General features: G+C 33.5%; 2 pseudogenes; one reads left to right on the top strand and one right to left on the bottom strand.

Moving 5' to 3' along the window:
* The first annotated feature begins 365 nt into the window (after positions 1-365).
* LOC145982382 (cytochrome b pseudogene) lies at positions 366-1,504 on the top strand (annotated as a pseudogene).
* Positions 1,505-1,622: 118 nt separating this feature from the next.
* LOC145982381 (NADH-ubiquinone oxidoreductase chain 1 pseudogene) lies at positions 1,623-2,535 on the bottom strand (annotated as a pseudogene).
* Between the last annotated feature and the right edge of the window lie 11,710 nt (positions 2,536-14,245).

Raw genomic sequence — 14,245 nt, 5'->3', positions numbered from 1 at the left:
CCTATGTATTATTTCTAGTATTTTTAGGAGGAATATTAGTTCCATTTATTTATACAACAAGACTTACACCAAATGAAATATTTAAAATAAGAACAAAAATAATAATTATGAGTGTAGCGTTAATATTATTATGTTTATTTATATTAATAATAATAGACCCATTATTAACCCCCTCAATACTACAAAATATAGATACTTATACAACCTGAAGAAGTACACCACCCTTACCAGGAATAAAATTATACAATGAATCCATTATAATAATAACTACTATAACAGTAGTATATCTATTTATTACATTAATTGCAGTTGTAAAAATTACTAGACTTTCACATGGGCCTCTAAAAATAATTAAATAATTACAAATGACAAAACCAGCACGGATTTATCACCCTCTACTCAAATTAGCAAATAATGCATTAGTATACTTGCCAGCCCCACTAAATATTTCCTATTGATGAAATTTTGGCTCACTCATAGGAATATGTCTTTCAATCCAAATCTTAACAGGTCTTTTTTTAGCAATACATTATATTTCAAGAACAGATTTAGCCTTTCTAGAGTAATACACATCTGCCGAGATGTGAATTATGGGTGAATACTACGAACTATTCATGCTAATGGCGCCTCCATATTTTTTATTTGTATATATATACATGTTGGACGAGGAATATATTATGGATCCTACTTATATTTTCACTCATGATCTATTGGGGTTATAATTATATTAGCAACAATAGCAACAGCATTTGTTGGATATGTATTACCATGAGGGCAAATATCATTTTGAGGTGCGACAGTAATTACTAATTTACTCTCGGCAATTCCATATTTAGGGACTACGTTAGTCCAATGAATTTGGGGGAGATTTGCAGTAGATAGTGCTACACTAACTCGATTCTTCGCCTTTCATTTTTTATTACCATTTATTTTAATAGCAATATCCATAATTCATCTACTTTTCTTGCATCAAACTGGGTCTAATAATCCACTATCTATTAATAGCAACATGGATAAAATTCCATTCCACCCATACTTCTCAATAAAAGATATATTAGGGTTTATACTTATAATTTTAAGACTAATACAACTCTCATTAATATTTCCAACAACCCTAGGAGACCCTGAAAACTTTACCCCTGCAAATCCACTAGTAACCCCAGTACACATTCAACCAGAGTGATACTTTCTGTTTGCATACGCCATTCTACGATCAATCCCAAATAAGCTTGGAGGAGTAGTAGCACTAGTATTATCTATTATAATTTTATTTATTATACCAATACACCATAAAAGAAATTTTCGTGGACTACAATTTTATCCATTAAATCAAGTATTATTTTGATTAATATTTGCAACCTTTATTTTATTAACCTGAATTGGAGCCCGACCCGTAGAAACTCCATACATTACTACTGGGCAAGTATTAACAATTATATATTTTATATATTTCATTATATCCCCAGCAACCCTACTACTATGAGATAAAATCTTAAAAAAATGACTTCTTGACTGAAACTTTAAGTGTATGTCTTGAAAACATAAAATAGAATATAAATATTCTAGAAGTCTTCACATTCTAATTATTATGCAACTAAATATAAATTGATACAATCAACCCCCTAAAACCAACAAAAAAAAAAAAAATAATTTAAAGAAACCGGAAGAAAACTTTTTCAAGCTAAATATATAAGTTTATCATAACGAAATCGTGGTAGTGTCCCTCGAATTCAAATATAAATAAATCCTAAAAAAATAACCCTTAAGTAAAAAAAAATAAGAAAAGTGGTATCCCTCCAACAATAAAATTCTAAATAAAACACTTATAAATAAAATACTAGCATATTCAGATATAAAAATTAAAGCAAATCCACCAGCGCTATACTCAACATTAAACCCAGAAACAAGTTCAGATTCCCCCTCAGCAAAATCAAAAGGAGTCCGGTTAGTTTCAGCTAAACAAGAACTCAATCAGGCTAACGCCAACGGTAAAGCAATAAAGATAAACCATAAATAATCCTGAAAAACATTAAATAAAAGTAAATTATAGCCACCAATTAAAAAAATAAAAGATAGTAAAATTAATACTAATCTAACCTCATAAGAAATAGTTTGAGCAACGGCTCGAAGACCCCCAAGTAACGCATAATTAGAATTAGATGCCCACCCAGCAGATATTACTCTATACACTCCTATTCTCATACAACATAAAAAGAAAAATACCCCCAAATAAAAATTAAATAATAAGGTGTGATATGGAAAAACAACCAAAGACAAAAATAAACTAAAAACTGGAGATATATAATATGGATAATAGTTTCTCAAAGTAGGTAATGTTTGCTCCTTAGTAAATAATTTAACTGCATCAGCAAAAGGCTGAAAAATACCACAAATCCCAACCCGATTAGGCCCCTTACGAATTTGAATATAACCTAAAACCCTGCGCTCAAATAAAGTAAAAAAAGCAACTCTAATTAAAACACATACAACTAAAATAATAAAAGAAATAACTCCAATAAATAAATCTGATATCATCTACTATAAAAAGAAATTTATCTTCATTATTGAATTCTAAATTCAATGCACTTCTCTGCCATAATAGTAATTATTATTAATCAATATTATATATATAATATAAGTATTTGGTCCTTTCGTACTGAAACACTTTTAATATTAAGAGATAGAAACCAACCTGGCTCACGCCGGTTTGAACTCAGATCATGTAAGAAATTAAAGCTCGAACAGACCATCAAATTTGAAATGCTACCCCCAAATGATATCTTAATCCAACATCGAGGTGGCAACCCCTCCTGTCGATATGATCTCTCAAGAAAGATTACGCTGTTATCCCTAAGGTAACTTATTCTTTAAATCACTAAAAATGGATCCAAATAACAAAAATTATTGAATATTAAAAAAAAAATAGCTAATTATTATCTTCCCATCACCCCAACAAAATACTATTTAATAATATATATAATTATATTACTAATCAAAACATCATTAAAATAATATAAAGATCTATAGGGTCTTATCGTCCCCTTAAAAAAATAAAGCCTTTTCACTCTAAAGTAAAATTATATATTAATTAACTAAAGACAGTCTATTCCTCGTCCAACCATTCATTCTAGCCCCCAATTAAAAGACTAATGATTATGCTACCTTCGCACGGTCAAAATACCGCGGCCATTAAAAAAATGTCATTGTTATAACGAAATACTGAGCCTGATATAGAATAGATTTCATATGAAGGAAGTGCACTAACTTCTGTATAATCGTCGTAGAAGGAAACTTTGTTTTATTGGGACTCCCCGATGGTACAGTGGTAGCACTTCACCTTGTAATCAAGGGGTGCCGGGTTCGATAATCCGTGAAGGAACATAGTGATTTGAATCCCATTTTAAAGTGTGGGTCCAGTTCCGATTCAATCGTTACTAAACAAATTTCACAAAGTAGTTTTATCAAACTTCAGAGGGAAGCTGACAGCAACGTCAGGGTGGCGGGAGCCTATTTACGGCCAGGGCGTTTTCCGAGACTATTTTTCGCCGCTTCCCACTGACAGAGGTTTTGCTTTGAACAATGGACACCGTTCCTTCAGGGGGCAAACCTGCAGTAGCGGGTAAGTGCCATAAATCCAGGCCTAAAGTAGGAATGAAAGTTGATGCAAGGGAGGCGCAATAAAAATTCTGTAATTTGCTTTGCTTGCTGACAGGAAGTTTTGCAGGAAAAGCTGAAAAGGAAAACGGCAAACTTTGAATGCAAGAGGGACAGTGAACACAAGTTCTTTGTATTATTCGCCGACACACAAGCTTCCATTTCGAAGGTGAGGCCATCAGCAGCGAAGTTATTAGAGGGTTGGAAGCAGTGACGACGCCTGAGGAGGCAAGGGGCGCCACTTCGCCCTCTCCAGGGCCCTCCAACTGAAGTTAATTAAATATCAAATAATAAAGAGAGTTCATTTATAAGTATATGACGATTTTCACCTTTTCAAAGTGGTGTATTCTGCATGACATCACTTTCCTGTTTATAATACCAACTTGATTAACAAATATTAATTTGTTTAGTATATATATATAGCTATGTGTATGTGACTTTCGTTCAAGATTCGAGCGCCTACCTGGGCATAGGTGATTTCTCATTCATTTATGTCCTATAATCGTCGAGATTAACCTAAGTTTTAAAAAGTTTTAAGAACTGGGAAAAAGTGTTGAATGTGGATGGTTTTAAAACATCACGAATATTTTCAGGACCACAAGACATCATCTGTAGTACGCGCAAATTATTCTAATCGTGTTCGTTAGTGACAACGCTAATTATTAAAATACATTCAAAGTTGATTCAAGATTTGATTGGTTGGTTGATTTGGTGTTTTAAGTCCATTTTATGCACAGCAAAGTCAATCGGGACTTAGCTTAAAGTGCCTCCACTGGGTATCGAACCTGGGACTAAAGGTGATCGAAAAAACCCGGCACTAAATGTCAGTTGTTGTGGATTCATCGCGGTTTCTTACTATTCAGGGACTTGAATTTCGAGATGATGAGTCTGAGGAAACCTTAAGAAAGGGAATTTCTTCGATACTCTTGAAGTTAATGAGGATATATTATTTCGAAATGTATTGAACATGAACCTTAAAATGCAAATTACACTTAAAATTCGAATCAAAACATATCGCGGGCACGTAAAATAACGCTATTTAGGATTTGCCACGCTTCAATCATTTAATACAGGTTCGCTCTTTCTCGAACATATCAAAATCGAAGAACATCTTCCCACGAACCCCATAGGTGCCTGTAATTGTTTAGCACAGACATACGTTGGAGTGGTAGAGTAAGAGTAAGTAATGCCAGGGTCAGAATATTTCTTGAATCGTGAGATAACTTTAATCTTTGTCTGATTTTTTTTATCCTGTGATAACATTTCCCTGAAAGGTGAAATACAAATTTTGCCCAAAAATCGTCAGCATTACGAAGATGGTTGTCCTTAAAATCTTTGAAAAGGCTTGCTCGAAACAGGATGCTGGATGCAAACTGCCTCATTTGGCTGTTCTTGCCATTGAGAAGAAATGTCATGTCCTGGACGTACCAAAGGTGGCAATGTGTTCTCCAAACCACACAGAGCAGAATTCTCCTACAGGAGAAATACACTTCACTAAATGCCTCACATTTTTCTAATACTTAAGAAGATTCATTTCTTCCAACGTCACGTTTATTTTGCAAGAAAATTAAACTCTTCGAAGCATTTTTTCGTCATTTATATTATTATCTTATAACTTAAATATTTATATCAGTAGTTTCATCTCAAGAAAGACGATGAATTATAAAATTATGAATGTCTTTCAATACTGAAATAGGCTACTAGAGACAACGCAACTTAACAATAAAAAAGAATTAATGTCTTTATTAAAACGAATCATGTGGAGATAAACTAGTAATCAAGAAGTAAATTTAGGCAGTCAACGTCTACTCTAAATAAAAGACAAACACAAAACACCATACATGAATATAATAATAATAATTATTATTATAATTATTATTATAATTATTATAATAGTCATTATTATAAGTATTATTATATATGTATATATATTTATATGTGTAGTGTTTTATGGCGTTTTAATGTGACTACCTCCTTACAATATTTTATTGCCAGCCTTTCGCCCCCCCCAGTCACATTTCCCTGGCGCCGTCACTGGTTGGAAGTAAATTTATTAGGACGAGGAAAGTAACATTAGCTGTTGACAGTGTTGCACCAAAGGACGTGATATGTGCTACTGTTTGTATAAATTATAGGAAATTTAAGCAAAAAATTATAATTGTTGAGACTTGAGAGTTGTTTCCTTCAGATAAAAAAGTTCAGATAAAACAAGAATTTAGCCTTACTGTTATGGAAAGAAATAACGCAGTACAGGGAAAGAATAACTCTTCACATGTGTCGCACCTGGTGGGATGCAACCCACATGCACAAGAGTATTGCAGAAAGTCTATGAACGAGGATGAAAAGGGATGTGTGAAATTTGACTTAGCTGCGTGTGAATTAGTGGATTCTAATATTCTTAAGGTTGATATTGGGTTTTAAGTCCACTTGATTCACAAATAGGGTAAATCGCGAATCGACCTACAGTTTAAAGTGTGATCCGATCCACTTTGTGCCTCCATTTGGTATCGAACGAGGAGACCCTTGATTACAAGACCTCGACGTTATTAATACGCCATCGGGAGGCACCCAATTTACACAAATATGTTGATTTCAATAACACGTTTAATGCATAATCTGATAATGATGCACTTTTGGTGCATCTAAACATATTTTTTTCAACTATATCATGTCTAAAAGAATCATTGAAGTTGGGATTTTTGTAACTTCAGGAGGCACGGCTCTGTAAATGTGCGATATAAAATATATGCGGGTTTGCCTTCCATACGTGGAGGTTTTGTCACGTTTCTTCGCTTCGTACAACATACACTTTTGCAGGATCGGCTTCTTGAATCTTCCTGGGACCTTGCTCTAGCTAAACAAAAAATATATTTGTTTAGCATAATCGATGGTTACTTATTCCTGCCGAACAAGGATTTTATTGCGATCATACGGCTTTGAATGACAGTATCACTGAAGATTTATGTATACTACTACTTATAATAATGAGCATAAAATATTAATCAGGAACTTTATTTTTCGTCAACTGGATGTAACATCCTTTTTTGTTATTTAACAAATATTCAATTTATCACCTTTTTTGACATTAAACTTCTAGCCAGGACAGCTGTTTTTATGCAGATTTTGGCGATCTTAACTACACGTAAGCTAGATATTAGCTATTATTCGTGCTGTTATATTACTATTCTTCTACAATCTTTGTAACATCTCATGTAATAACAATAATATAATTGATTAATTTACATATTCAAGTGAATAGACCTATGAATTATATTAGTGTATTAAATTAAACATTTGCTTAATTGTTGTCGTTAATGTTGTTATTATTATCATTTTTTCTGAAACACTTGGCTCGGACACCCTCCCCCGACATATATTTCTAGATGCGTGCCTGCCGAAGGATAAATTAGATCAAGCGGTGGTGGTCTCTGACTTAGAGGCTAAAGAGAAAACAAAGAAATATGTGCGTCATAAGCTGAGCATAAGAAACAGCACAATATCACAAAGAAACACTTTTTGAAACTTATGTCATAGAAGATGTTGAACAATATTAAGAACAATAAATGCTTTCTATTTGTAATATACTAAGTATTGAAATGTTTTCTTACTACACATTTAAAATCTCTTTTGTTGCTCCCGAGCGCCAAGCTTAGAATTTAAAGAAGAAATGTACATTTTTATAGTGCACGGAAGTTCGACATTCAGAAAGAAAGAAGGTCTAGTGGAAAACATTTCAAAACTTCCAAAAGGAATAGCAGTAATAAAAAGAGCACTCTTGTATGGAAGCCAGAAAAACCACAAGGTAGATTTCATAAGATACCTAGCAATCAGTAACCAACAAACTGCATTTTTAATATTAATGTCCTCATTATTAACGAACCTTATTTATTCTCACCAGGCAATGGTAAAATATTTGGAGCTTTATCCCACTTTCCGGAAAAAATATTTTGTGTTTCTGCTACTTTTGACTTTTGTTGGCATGATATCCCGGATCACTTTTACGAGACGAGACGAGACAAAACGAGACGGGACGAGACGAGACGAGACAGAACCCTTCGAGACGGGAGACGAGATGGGACATACGAATATTTTCGAGACGAGACACGAGACGAGACAGCATTTTCACGAGACGGGACGGGACAGACCAAAGTCTCGTCTCGTCCCGTCTCGTGGGCAACACTAACGGAAAACCCGGGAGATATTTTACATAGAATTCATAAGAAACACATTATTGAATGTGTGAGATTTGTATCGAGAAATTATTATATATCTCCTATATGGTTAGTCTCAATTCAGAACATTTTTAATTTTTGTACCATCAAGGAATACCCGGGAAATATATTTTTGTTCTTACTTCCTCGCTGAAAGACGAATTTCACAAGAAAATATGAACCAAATTGTATCTAGTGTGTAGGGTTTGTATCCAGATAATCTTTGAATAAAATCTTCTCTGTGATTACTTTCTTTTAAGCCCGTATTTTATTTTAGTAAATCAGGGAAAACTAGGGAAATATTTTATAATTCTTACTTCCGCGTTGATACACGAAGTTCACAAGAAACTATGCACCAAATATTATCGAGTGTGTGAGATTTGTATCTAAGTAATCTTTAAATATAATCTTCTGTGTGATTACTTTCTATTAAGCACGTTTTTTATTTTTGTACCATCACGGAAAACCCGGGAAATATATTTTAATTATCAATTCTTCGCTGAGACAAGAAACTATGGACGAAATCTTATCGAGTATCCGAGGTTCGTATATAAGTAATCTATAAATAAAGTATCCTATATGATTACTATATATTAAGCCTATTTTCAATCTTTGTAAGGTGGCGGAAAATGGGGTAAATATGTTTTTTTAACTTTTACTTCCTCGTTACGATACGCAGATCACAAGAAATTATTTACCAGATATAATCGAATGTGTGGAGTTTGTATCTAAGTAATACTTAAATAAAATCTTCTACACAATTACTTTCTAGGAAGCCCGTTTATTTGTACCGTCAACAAAACACTGGAAATATTTCTTAATTCTTATTTCTTCGCTGAGACACGAGGTTCACAAGAAACTATGGACAAAATATTTTTGAGTGTGTATGGTTTGTATCGAGTTAGTCTTTAAATAAAATCTTCTATATGATTACTTTCTATTAAACCCGTACTTTATTTTTGTACAGGTTAAGTGGCTTTTCTTGGAAAATGGGGTTTGTTGAGTGTTGTTTCGAAGAAATGTGAGATTTAATGGATGTGGTTTGAGTAATAGGTTTGGAATGAAAATTGCTTTTGTAGTTTTGAGTCAAGTGTTTTAAGGACTGTTTTTCAAGGAATCTTGTTGGGAGATTGTTTCAGGGTCTGGTGAATTTTCGAGGATATGACATTGAAGTGTTGAGTGTTCGAATTCTAGGTGTGGGATGAGATTAGGGATTCGGGGAATGTCTGGTGTTAATTTTGACTATACGTAGGATCAAAACTTGATTTTTCGAGAAATTCGCGTTCAATGCTAATACCCACATCAAAACTCATTTTCTAAACAGACCAAGCCAGAGATGATTTACTTCAAAATGTTAAATTATTATGCTTTTCAGAGGCTGAAAAGCGTTTTAATTATGACATTTTAACTATGGGATTAATAGTTGATTTTTCGAGAAATACGCGTTCAATGCTAGTACTCGTTCGAAACTCATTTTCTCTACAGAGCTAGTCACAGATGATTTACTTTAAAATATTAAATTATTATGCTTTAAAGATCCTCAAAAGCGTTTTAATTAAGACATTTGGACAACGGGATTAATATCTGATTTTTCGAGAAATACGCGTTCAATGCTAGTACTCGTTTGAAACTCATTTTCTCTACAGACCTAGCCTCAGATGATTTTCATTAAATTGTTGAATTATTAAGCTTTTCAGAGGCTGAGAAGCGTTATAATTCTGACATTTCGACTATAGGATCAAAACTTGATTTTTCGAGAAATTCGCGTTCAATGCTAATACTCACATAGGACTCATTTTCTATACAGACTAAGAAGGAGATGATTTAATTTAAATTGTTTAATTATTATGCTATTAAGATCCTCAAAAGCGATTTATTTAAGTGATTTGGACTATAGGATTAATATCTGAATTTTCTAGAAATACGCGTACAATGCTGGTACACGTTTTTAACTCATTTTCTCTACTTACCTAGCCAGAAATGATTTTAATTAAAATGTAGAATTATTAAGATTTTAAGAGCCTGAAAAGCGTTTTAATTATGACATTTCGCCTATAATATCAATATTTGATTTTTCGAGAATTCGCGTTAAATGTTAATTTTCGTTTGAAACACATTTACTCTTCAGACCAAGCAAAAGATGATTTTCTTAATAATTTTGAATTATTATGCATTTCAGAGCCAGAAAAGCGTTTTAATTCTGACATTTGGACTATGGGATTATTAGTTGATTTTACGAGAAATACGCGATCAATTCTAGTACTCGTTCAAAACTCATTTCTTCTACAGACCAAGCCAGAGATGATTTACTTGAAAATATTAAATCATTATGCTTTTCAGATCCTGAAAAGCGTTTTAATTAAGACATATGGACTCTAAATTAATAGTTGATATTTCGAGAAATACGCGTTCAATATTAGTACTCGTTCGAAACTCATTTTCTCTACAGAGCTAGTAAGAGATGATTTTCTTTAAAATGTTAAATTATTAAACTGTATAGAGTTTGAAAAGCGTTCTAGTTAAGACATTTGGACTATGGAATGAATATTTCATTTTTAGAGAAAAACGCGTTCAATGCTGGTACAGGTTTAAAACTTATTTTCTCTACAGACCAAGCCAGACATGATTTTCTTTAAATTGTAACATCTTCTCTGAGACACGAAATTTATAAGAGAAGGAACTGTAACTAGGTAATCTATAAATAAAATCATATATATGATTACTTTCTATTAAGCCCGTTTTTTTGTACCGTCACGGAAAACAAGGAAATATATTTAAACCTTTTCTTCTTCGCTGAGGCACGAAGCTCAAAAGAAATTTTGGACGATATCCTATCTAGTGTGTGAGGTCTGTATCTAAGCAAACTTTAAATAAAATCTCCTATATGATTATTTTCTCTTAAGCTTATTTTCGATTTTGGACCATCACGGAAAACCCGGGAAATATATTTTAATTCTTACTTCTTCGCTGAGACACGAAGTTCATTTGAAACTGTGGACGAAATCTTATCGAGTATGTAAGGTTTGTATCTAGGGAATTTATAAATAAAATCTTCTATGTGATTAATTTCTATTGAGCCAGTTTTTTTATTTTTGTACCGTTATATAAATTCAGGGAAATATTTTATAATTCTTACGTCCTCGCTCAGATATGAAGTTCACAAGAAACTATGGACAAAATATTGTTGAGTGTGTAGGGTTTGTATCCAGTCAGTCTTTGAATACAATCTTCTATATGATTTCTTTCTATTAAAATCGTACTTTATTTTTGTACATCAGGAAAAACTCGGGAATTTTTTTTAAATTCTTACTTCTTGGCTGAGACATAGAATTCATAAGAAACACATTATCGAATGTGTGAGATTTGTATCGAGGAATTATTATATAATATCTCCTATATGGTTAGTCTCAATTCAGAACATTTTTAATTTTTGTACCATCAAGGAATACCCGGAAAAAATATTTTTGTTCTTACTTCCTCGCTGAAACAGGAATTTCACAAGAAATTATGAACCAAATTTTATCTAGTGTGTAGGGTTTGTATCCAGTTAATCTTTGAATAAAATCTTCTCTATGATTACTTTCTATTAAGTCCGTTTTTTTGTACCGTCAACAAAACACGGGAAATATTTCTTAATTCTTATTTCTTCGCTGAGACACGAGGTTCACAAGAAACTATGGACAAAATATTGTTGAGTGTGTAGGGTTTGAATCGAGTTAGTTTTTATATAAAATTTTCTATATGATTACACTCTATTAACCCTCACATGCATGTCACTTTTTTTTACAACTTTACATATGTGGGGTCAATTTGACACAATGCAATTATGTTTTGAAATAAGTACGACAGAGTAAATAGTTCAGCTAATATGGTTTATTGATCAATTATTTATCTGAATATAACATAGGAAACACTTACCCTTTATTATTATTATTATTATTATTACTTGAGCCCCACCCCCCAAAAATAACAATGTATTGACAATTCACTGTTCTACATATTAATGGTAGTTACACTTCGCTCGCAATTATCAGAACTTCAGTTGACCTGAGAAACAGTATTTTAGAGATAACACAATACAGCACTAAATATTATTTTATCTAGAACAAATAATTTTAAAAAAATAGAAATAAAAAAAGTAATAAAAAACAATGCGCCGGCCTCTCACTAGCATTCTGAGCACAACTCAGTCACACTGCTGTGGACCTGCACACAGGTTTCCCACATCTTCGGCAACGTTCCGTCGTCTTCCTGTCCTCTTTTCTTGTGCAGACCTTGCATCTTACTCTTTTCTTTGAAGATCTTTCCTCCAGTCTCTGTGCCTGCCTTACTACGCGGCAAAGTTTTATTTCCTCTTTTACTGGTTTCTTCAGGTACAAGCTTTGGTACCTCACCAGCATGTGAGGAAAAATCAACTCATTCGCCAACTCGATAAGGAACATACAGCGTCTGTGACTGACGCCTGATTGGTAATCAAAATGCTGTGACAAGTAGCATGTGTATGCATTGAGAATACATAGATTACATTATAGAACCGGGCCATTGGCCATCGAAGTGTCTTGTGTTCTGCAGGTGTACGTTTGAACCAGTTTGTCCATGGCGCACACTCCACTCTTTATATGGTTGTAAAACTTTATGATTTCTGGCTTCTTCTTAGAAACATCATCATCAATGTGTATGTCATGATGCATGGTGCTGAGTAGAATGACATTCTTGTTTTTCTTCGGCACGTAGCTTAACAGGATCTCATTTTCATGGAAGCCGAATTGTGATGTGCAAGGCTGTCTTGTCTTGATATTGGATAGTGCAGGTGGGATTTCACGCTTGTTTTTCTTTACTGTTCCGACAATGGTTACATTTTGTAACAGGAGATCGTTAGCCAATTCATGACATGTGAAGAATTGGTCAGTTGTGATATTTCTTCCAGAGTAGAGTAGATTAGTCCGTCTTTGGCGTAAAAGTTATGAGGATCGCAGAACCAGAAGTTCTTGATGCCGTATTTGGCCGGTTTACTTGGTACGTATTGCACAAACTTGCATCTCCAACAGAAAGGCACTAATTGTTCTTCAATCGTAAGAAAGGCACCGGGTACCATGATTCTGCGACAGCTTTTGATCAAAAGTGTCCAGATATATCGAAACGCAGCCATGTGATCAGTCTCCAGATGTGCAGCGCCAGTATGTGTCATCAGATCAGAGCAGTCTTCTGATGTCATCGAAACGATTTACACCAAAGGTTGCTTTGTACTTCGGATTGGAGAATTTGTTGAGAAAAAGCTCACGAACAGGAACATCCCAACTTCTCTCAGTTGGCCTCGATCCGTGCCAAATTCATCTGCGCATGCGCACTTTGCAGTGAGTCATGACAGGGTGGGTTTTATATTTTTGTACCATCACGGAAAACCCGGGAAATATATTTTAATTATCACTTCTTCGCTGAGACACAAAGTTCACAAGAAACTATGGACGAAATCTTATCGAGTATCCGAGGTTCGTATATAAGTAATCTATAAATAAGGTATCCTATATGATTACTTTATATTAAGCCTATTTTCAATCTTTGTAAGGTGGCGGAAAATGCGGTAAATGTGTTTTTTTTAACTTTTACTTCCTCGTTACGATACGCAGTTCACAAGAAATTATTTAACAGATATTATCGAATGTGTGGAGTTTGTATCTAAGTAATACTTAAATAAAATCTTCTACACAATTACTTACTATGAAGCCCGTTTTTTTTGTACCGTCAACAAAACACGGGAAATATTTCATAATTCTTATTTCTTCGCTGAGACATCAGGTTCACAAGAAACTATGGACAAAATATTGTTGAGTGTGCAGGGTTTGTATCCAGTTAGTCTTTAAATAAAATCTTCTATATGATTACTTTCTATTAAGTCCGTTTTTTATTTTTGTACGTGCTTTCAGGGAAAACCCTGGAAATATTTTTAAATTCTTACTTCCTCGCTGAATCATGAAGTACACAAGAAATTATACTTATCGACTGTGTAAGGGTTGTATCTAGGCAATCCATAAATAAAATCTCCTATATGACTACTTTCTCTTAAGCTCATTTTCAATTTTTGTACCATCACGGAAAACCAGGGAAATATATTTTAATTCTTACTTCTTCGCTGAGACACGAAATTCATAAGAAACTATGGACAAAATATTATCGAATGTGTGAGTAATCCTTAAATAAAATCGTCTATACGATTTCCTTGTATTAAGCACGTTTTTGTTTTTTGTGCGGTCCCAGAAAACTCGGAAAAATTTCATAATTCTTATTTCTTTGCTGAGACACGAAGTTCTCAAGAACCTATGGACAAAATGATATCTAATGTGAGAGGTTTGTATCTAAGTAATCCTTAAATAAAATATTTT

This window comes from Lepisma saccharinum, unplaced genomic scaffold (assembly GCF_977018435.1).
Source record: "Lepisma saccharinum unplaced genomic scaffold, izLepSacc3.1 HAP1_SCAFFOLD_162, whole genome shotgun sequence".
In the NCBI taxonomy this organism is placed as follows: Eukaryota; Metazoa; Arthropoda; class Insecta; order Zygentoma; family Lepismatidae; genus Lepisma; species Lepisma saccharinum.
This window is presented reverse-complemented; position numbering and strand designations above follow the sequence as displayed.